Source organism: Phyllostomus hastatus, unplaced genomic scaffold, assembly GCF_019186645.2.
Source record: "Phyllostomus hastatus isolate PE091 unplaced genomic scaffold, TTU_PhHast_1.1 phas_contig_1, whole genome shotgun sequence".
NCBI classification, from domain to species: domain Eukaryota; kingdom Metazoa; phylum Chordata; class Mammalia; order Chiroptera; family Phyllostomidae; genus Phyllostomus; species Phyllostomus hastatus.
In genome coordinates, this window is record NW_025333498.1 from 33,416,289 (window position 1) to 33,424,500 (window position 8,212).

Below are 8,212 nucleotides of genomic sequence, written 5' to 3' on the forward strand. Positions count from 1 at the left end.
TTCTAAAATGGCATGATGAAGACAGTAAAGTAAATGCTTATTTATACTTCAAGAAGAATAAACACTGTCCTTGATCTTTAGAAAATTTTAGCTGAGTTGGTAGATGCTGTGTTCCCAGGACAGATGGAACTGTGTTAAATCTCAACTGCTCCATTTATTTGCTTTGTGTGTTTGGGAAAGTCAGAAATTCACCTTTCTCCAATGAAAATAATAAAATACTTATATCAGAGGACACTTAGAATTAAATATGATTTTGTGCACAAAATATTAAATACAGAGTTTGCATGGTAAATTAACAGCTCACCGACTGATAATTATTTATTTTAGCTACTTCTAATAATTGAAATTTATCTTAACACTGAAGTCTAATATTTTTTCAAAAAACCTAATTTATTTCAATCATTGGAAAATTAGGATATTTTAAATATATTCATATAATGCATAAATTATGTTTTAATAAGTAATTGTACATATATAAGTATTATAAATAGTGTTTTTATTTTTTAATTTAATTTTTTTATTTTTAGAGAGGGGGAAGAGAAAGAGGGAGAGAGACATCAATGTGTGGTTGCCTCTCAGGCGCCCCCTACTGGGAACTTGGCCTGCAACCCAGGCATGTGCCCTAGACTAGGAATCAAACCAGTGACCCTTTGGTTCGCAGGCAGGCATTCAATCCACTGAGCCATAGCAGCCAGGGATAAATAGTGCTTTTAAACCCTTTTTTCTCCACAGAGCTGTGCAAAGCTTATTATTATGATAAAATAGTAACTTCATGTTTCTCATCTGAGTATTGTGTGGCAGTAGATAGAATTTAAGTACTGTGAGATTCTCTAGAACTGATTTTCAAATGTTGTATTATCATTTTGATCTCTCAAGACATTTTAAGAAGTTCTTATATAAAATACAAATGTATTATGATTGAATGGCAGGTGTATAAAGTCTCATTTACAAAACAAAAATATGTTCTCCTATATCCAAAAGCATAAGAAGTACAGATCACTGTCTCAATTTGGGAGAGAAAAAAAAACATGGAATATATAGTTAAATGAATATGAAAGAAAGAAAGCTGAAAATACTATTGAAGAGTTTATTTAGAAACTTCAAACAAAATTTAGAAATTTCAAAGAACTTTGAATATCAAACACAGTAAGAATTTAAAAAAATCAAACACAATAAATGTAGAAGTTAACAACTATAAAGATACATACATATATAATCAAGAAGTAGAAAACAAATATAAAATGGAGAGATCCACAAATTACAAAGTTGAGTCTTTGTAAAATTAAATAAAATCAATACCTTACATGAATAATCAAAGAAAAAACATGCATTTAATACACCAGAAATACCAGGAACACATTAAAAATAAAAATTTAGGGATATCGTGGGGTTGCTGGGAAGCCCCAATGTGGAACTAAGAAGAGGAGTGATGAACCACAGAATAAGCTTTGAAGGTGATGCCTATACCAGTTTCTCAGCTGAAAGAAGGGACTGATAGTTCCCAAGTCATCCCCCAGCTTGTAACATCAGTGCCTGCCAGGTGACTGCTGAGGCTGTGAGAACCACCCTGGGCCCCTGTGGCATGAGCAAGCTCATTGTGGATGACAGAGGAAAAGCCACAATTTCTAATGATGGGGCCGTAGTTCTGAAAGTCCTTCATGTTGTCCATCCTGATGCAAAGACGTTAGTGGACATTGCCAAATCCCAAGAGGCTAATGTCAGTGATGGCATCACCTCAGTGACTCAGCTGGCTGCAGAGTTTTTGAGGCATGTGAAACCCTAGGTGGAGAAAGGTTTGCACCCACAAATCATCATCTGAGTTTTCTACACTGCCACTCAGTTGGCAGTTAACAAGATCAAAGAGATCTCTGTGACTGTGAAGACAGAAGATAAAGTGGAGCAGAGGAAGCTGCTGGAAAAATGTGCTATGACCTCTCTAAGTTCAGAGCTGATTTCCCAGCAGAAAGCCTTCTTCACAAGATGGTGGTGGATACGGTAATGATGCTTGATGATTTTGTTGCAGCTTAAAATGATTGGTATCGAGAAGGTTCAAGGTAGAACCCTAGAGGACTCCAAGTTGGTAGGTGGTGTTGCATTCAAGGAGACTTTCTCTTATTCAGGGTTTGAAATGCAACCCAAAAAGTACCATAACCCAAAGATTGATCTTTTAAATGTTGAGCTCAAACTGAAAGCTGAGAAAGATAAATGCTGAAATCAGAGTCCACACAGTTGAGGATTATCAAGCAATCGTTGATGCTAAGTGGAGCATTTTGTGTGACCAGTTAGAGAAGATCGATCGTTCTGGAGCCAAAGTTGTCTTATCCAAACTGCGCATTGGGGATGTGGCCACCCAGTGCTTTGCTGACAGGGACATGTTCTGTGCTGGCTGAGTGCCGTAGGAGGATCTGAAGAGGAGGAGGATGGCTCCACCCAGACCAGCGTGAAAGCTCTGTCAGGAGATGTGCTGGGCCACTGCCAGGTCTTCAAAGAAGCCAAATTTGGAGGTAAGAGGTACAATTCTTCAAGGGCTGCCGCAAAGCTAAGACTAGCACCATCATACTCCATGAGCAATCTATGGAGCAGACAGTGCATGTAGTCCCTGTACAATGCCATCATGTTTGTCAGGAGGACCATCGAGAACAATTCAGTGGTGGCTGGTGGTGGGGACATGAAGATAGAGCTCTGTAAGTACCTGCGGGATTACTCAAGGACTATTCCTGGAAAACAGCAGCTGCTGACTGGAGCATACGCCAAGGCCTTGGAAATTACCCCATGACAGTTGTGTGACAATGCTGGCTTTCATGCCACAAACATCCTCAACATGCTACGGGCTTGGCATGCCCAGGGGGCATGTGGTATGGAGTAGACATCAACAACAAGGACATTGCTGGCAACTTTGAGGCTTTCATGTGGGAGCTAGCTATGGTTCAGATCAATGTCCTGACTGCAGCCTCTGGAGCTGTGTGCCTTATCATGTCCATAGGTGAAACAGTCAAGAAGCCTCGCTCACAGTGGAAACTCCTACAGCTGCTGGCCGGGGCCGAGGTCATGGCCACTTCCACTGAGAGGCACCCCCACCTTTCCACAACTGGCTGGCAGTCTGGCTGCAACATACCCTTACTCTCCCTGCCTGGTCTTGATTAGTTAGTATTATAAGGAAGGTGTAGCAAATGGCCCACTGTGTTCTAATGGGGGGTTATTTATATAATCCTTAAGGTTTTGAAAAATAAACAAAAATAAAAATTTGAAAATGATACTAATTACAAAAGTAGAAAGACATCAAATACCTGGAAATAAAAATTACCTGAAGTTGTTAGCTCTCTAAAACAGCACAAAACATATAAACAAACAAACAAAAACCCTGTAAAACATGTTTGGGAGAAATTAAAGACTAATGAGTATTACAATACATTCATGGATTTGAAGACAACATTGTAAGGATGTTAACTTTTGTCAAATTGATCTACAAATTTAACATTATTCAAAGCAAATTCCCAGTAGATTGTCTTATGAAAATTGACAATTGATTCTATAATATACATGGAAATGTAAATGACCAATAGTAATCAAAACAATTATGGTACTGGGGGACTTAACAACACCAGATATTCAACTTTGGTCAAGTTCCTGTGTGAGTAAACAATAACTACTAGCATTTGTAGAGGCCGATCAATGAAAAAAGATACAGAATAGAGGCACACACACGCATAAACAGTCAGCTGATTGTGACATGACAAAAAAAAGGAAAACTAGCAAATTGGGTTTTATTAAAATTAAGAAATTCTATTTTTTAAATGCACTATTGAAACTTCAAAAAGGCAAACCATAGAGAAATGTTACCTATAAATATGCATGTGTAAGTATACACACACACACACACGATGACAAATCAAGACTACAAATAAAATTATTTCAGATAAACAATAACAACCCAAAGAAAATCGGCTAAAGACTTAGCCAGGTACTTCAAATAAAGGCCATTCAAATTATCATTATCAAAAAAGTATACAAAATCTCATTCATCATCAGGAAAATAAAAAATAAAACAGTGAAATACCAGACTATCCTTAACAGTATGATTAATATGTAGCAAAGTCCAGGCATTTTTAAGCATTGATGGGGATATGAACTCTCGTCCTGATGTGGGAGTGTAACCTAGTATATTCACTTTGGAAAATTGTTTGCCAGTGTTTACTGAAGCTAAACATTCATAAATTTTGTAAGGCAACAGTTCAATGCCTATGTATATGCCTAACAAAATGCATACAGAGTTCATCAAAATACATATAAAACAATCTTTATATTACTATTATTTATAATATCTAAAATCTTCATCAGTATCAGGTATAGAATGACATTCATATAATGAAATTCTCTACATAAGTGAAAGTGCATGAGCTAATTATGTGTAGCAATATTGACCAATCTCATAAATGTCATGTTAAAAGCAAAACGACTAGACCAAAATGTGTACATACAGTATGATTTCATTCATATACATTCCACATGTGGACAAAGTCATCTTCCGTGATGGAAGCAATGCCTGTGGAACACATTTAATCATGGAAGCTATTAGTGAGAAAAGAGATGTACAGCTCTTAAGAATGGAATGTTTACATTTCCTCTCCTCAGTTTCTAATTTATTTTTAAAAACAAGTTTCTAAACTATAGAATTGCTTTTGCCTTAGTAGCAAATAGAGATGAACACTGAAGAAGATTTTAGAGAAAAGCCTCACTTTCAGAATGTGAATTGGGAATTTATTGCTCAAAACTTTCCATTACTTGGGTAATTTACTGCAGAGAATATTAAATAACATGAGCTGAAAGGGACAAAATATATTTTTGATAAGCACACCATTTTTAAGAAGTACCTTCTGATAAATAGATGTGAGATCTAAAACACCTTGAAAGCGAAGCAAAGTACTGAGAGCAAAAACGAGACGTCTGCCAGTCAGCAAAAAGAGAGAGAATGACAAGATCAACAGAAACTGAGTACCTGCCTGCAAACTGTAAAACATTTTACAACCTCGTCAAGATGTGATTTTTTCTCATTTTTTTTCAGTGGAAGACTGAATGTGATTCTAGCACAGAAAAAATATTCCTAGCATGTAGAGAATTTGTTGAGATAGCTCCAGTTTTGAAAGCCATCAAATTGAGAGATTGCCTATCTAATGGGATCTTCAAAAAAGGCATAAGCCATCTTAAAAAAAAATCAAAGATACATGAGTCAAGAATGTAGAGTAACAGATTAGGGTCAGAGAAGGGAGTTTCATAAATAATACCCCATGTGGAGGCACAGAGGATAAACATCAAATTGAGTTTTAGAACTTCTCATTCTATTTAAGATCCCTGAACCTGTTCCATGTAATACAAACCATATATTTCAGAAGTTCTTAAATATCACAATGTGGTCAGCTGTTCCATAGCGAAGGCAAACCCTAGTCTAGTTACTCTGAACAAATGGGGAGCTGATAACTATAGCCTCCCTATATTCCCCAGTCCCTAAAATTATTCTTGAATACTAGAATAAAGGAAAAATCAAACTACAAAAATATTTTTAAAAATAAATGAAATATGACCCATTATGTTGGTCCCATTGACCCAAAACTGTCCTGTTTTAAAGATTTAATGCATCTCATTACTCTGAATCAAAACATTTGTGTTTAGAATAATGTAAGTTAGATTCATTTAAATTCTCCTTATTTTTCCTATAAACCAAAATATCAGTACCTTTAGAAAGGTGATGCTGGCATCCAAATTAAATGACAATCTCCTTTCATGTTGTGAACATGTGTATAATCTTCCCCAGTCTCAAGTAGCAAAATGAAAAAGGAAAGGCATTTTTAATCAGGTAATTGATTTATCCATCACCTGAATAATGTTGAAACATATAGTGATTTGTTTTTCTAAATCTGACCTCAGGAACCACAGCCAAAATTGTCAAGCTCCCAGCTGTGCTCCTTTTCTGCCATAATCTAAATTGCACATTCATGCATGTTACCTTTCCCCCTCTTTTATTATGTGTCTCACAGTGTGTAATTTTTCTAAAACAAGCCCTTTAATTACACATTGCCAAAAGTGTCACCTACTGTTAAATGATTCCTGTGCTCCAAACAGAGAATCTGTGGGCCCCACAAGGTTCTGAAGTTTCCATTATGTGTACAGACCCAAAGAGCAGCTGTTAACAAATCTGTCGGTGGTTTTTGTAAGAAGAAGTCAGGCTGTGCCCCTGCTGTACTTTTGGTCAGAGAAAGGAATTTACATTTTGAAAGGCTGAGTGGGCAAAAGGCAGCACAGATACAATAACAGCTCAACATGAAACGTTTGGACCAATATATTACTAATATTGAAAGCTTGATTAAATTGTGAGCAGAGATAAGAAAACTTTTCTTGGGAGAACAGTAATATTAAAGCTTTATTGATAAATTGAGAATGGATTCATTATTCTTAAGTATTTTTAAAAGAAATGCAATATTTAATATTCCACTAAACTGTTTAACATGAATCTAATTTGATTTAATCAAGCAGAATAAAACATATTTGGATAGTAATATGTATCAATTATGCCTTAAGAAATTTTTTAAAATATTGGAGCTCTCTGTTTTCTTATATATTATAAGACCTTGATCTATGTTGACCCCATTTGTTATATATAGATGCAGACTACATATATAAATTCTCCTGTTGACTAAAATTTCAATTTAAATTGTATTCCAATCAATTTTAATATATTATAATGCATTAATATAGCTAAGTTAGTACATTTAATAAAAGGGATTAGGAATAAAGTAACATATATGTAGTCACCATATTATCTAATTCCTTAAAAAATGAACTACAAGTCAATATGCAAAACTAAAAAAAGCTTTCTGAGATAAAACTTTTAAAATAATACTTCTTAGACAAGTACACTATACTATTTTTCTCTACAGACGTACAGTGAATAGAGAACACTTGGCGAAGACAAAATGTCAGTGGCCGACTTTAGTGACTCTGTGACAGACACGTTCCTGTTCCTACACTTCCCCTTGCAGCTCCCAGAACAGCAGCAGCAGGTGAAAGGCCCTGAAAGTCTGAGGCAAATGCCTGCATCGTCACATATTTCATTTCCCCATAATCCCCACCTAACTGCTTTGTTTTCCTTCCCCTTGTGCTAGTCCCTGTCCCACTAACTTTCTTTTTTGTTCTCATTTACAGTGAACAATTTGGTGGCTTTACTATATTCCCAGACTTGGGTAATCATTACTATAATCTAAGTTTCAAGTAGTTTTATTGCCATACAGAAAAACACATTAGTAAGTATACCCTGTCCTCTCTACCCCCAACCCCATTAGCCTCAGCCAACCACTAATCTACTTACTGTTTCTATGGATTTGCTTATTCTGGACATTTTATATAAATGGAATTATACAATATGCAATTTTGTGTCTGGCTGCTTTCACTTAGAATGGTATTTTGAGATTCATCCATGTTGTAGCAACTATGAGTACTTTTACAGCTGCATAATGATCCATTGTGTGGATATACCACATTTTATTTATCTTTTCATCATTTGATACACATTTGGTTGTTTTAGCTTTGGGGCTATTATGAATAATGCTGTATGAACATTCATTTACACAGTTTTGCATGAACATGCATTTTCATTTTGCTTAGATATTCTTAGGAATGGAATTGCTGAATCTTTTTTATGTTTACAAATGAATATATCTTATTTTCAAAGAACTTCTCCAGCATATCTTTGTCTATTGATTTAGATACATATGGATATATATGCATGGCTTTTTTAAAACAAACAATAGAGTAAAGTTAAAAATGAATAGTCTTCCTCTGTCTTTGCCCCGCCCTATCTTGTCCCTAGGCACTAGTAGGTTCTTAGAAATTCATCCCCAAGTTTTCTATAATATACAAGCAGAGTAAGATTTTTTGTTTACTTTTGTTTTGTTTGAACACTGAACACAAAGCCCAATGCAACTAGTGCTGCTTTATTCTTTTTAACAGCTGTATATTATTCCATTGACACAGCTTAATTAATTTAACTTGTCACTCATTCATGATATTTAAGCTCTTTACAGCTCTTTGTTCTTTCAATACTGCAATGAATATTCTTAAACAATCTTTGTGATGCTGGTGGGCATATATTTGTAGGAGAAAGTCACAAGACTTGCTCCTGTCATAGAGGGTGATGAAGTGTATGGTCGTCGGCTCCAGA

At 35.6% G+C, this 8,212-nt stretch overlaps 1 pseudogene; it reads left to right on the forward strand.

Annotated features, from left to right (window-relative positions):
- Positions 1–1,457: 1,457 nt before the first annotated feature.
- On the forward strand, positions 1,458–3,065 carry LOC123813449 (annotated as a pseudogene).
- The last annotated feature ends 5,147 nt before the right edge of the window (positions 3,066–8,212 follow it).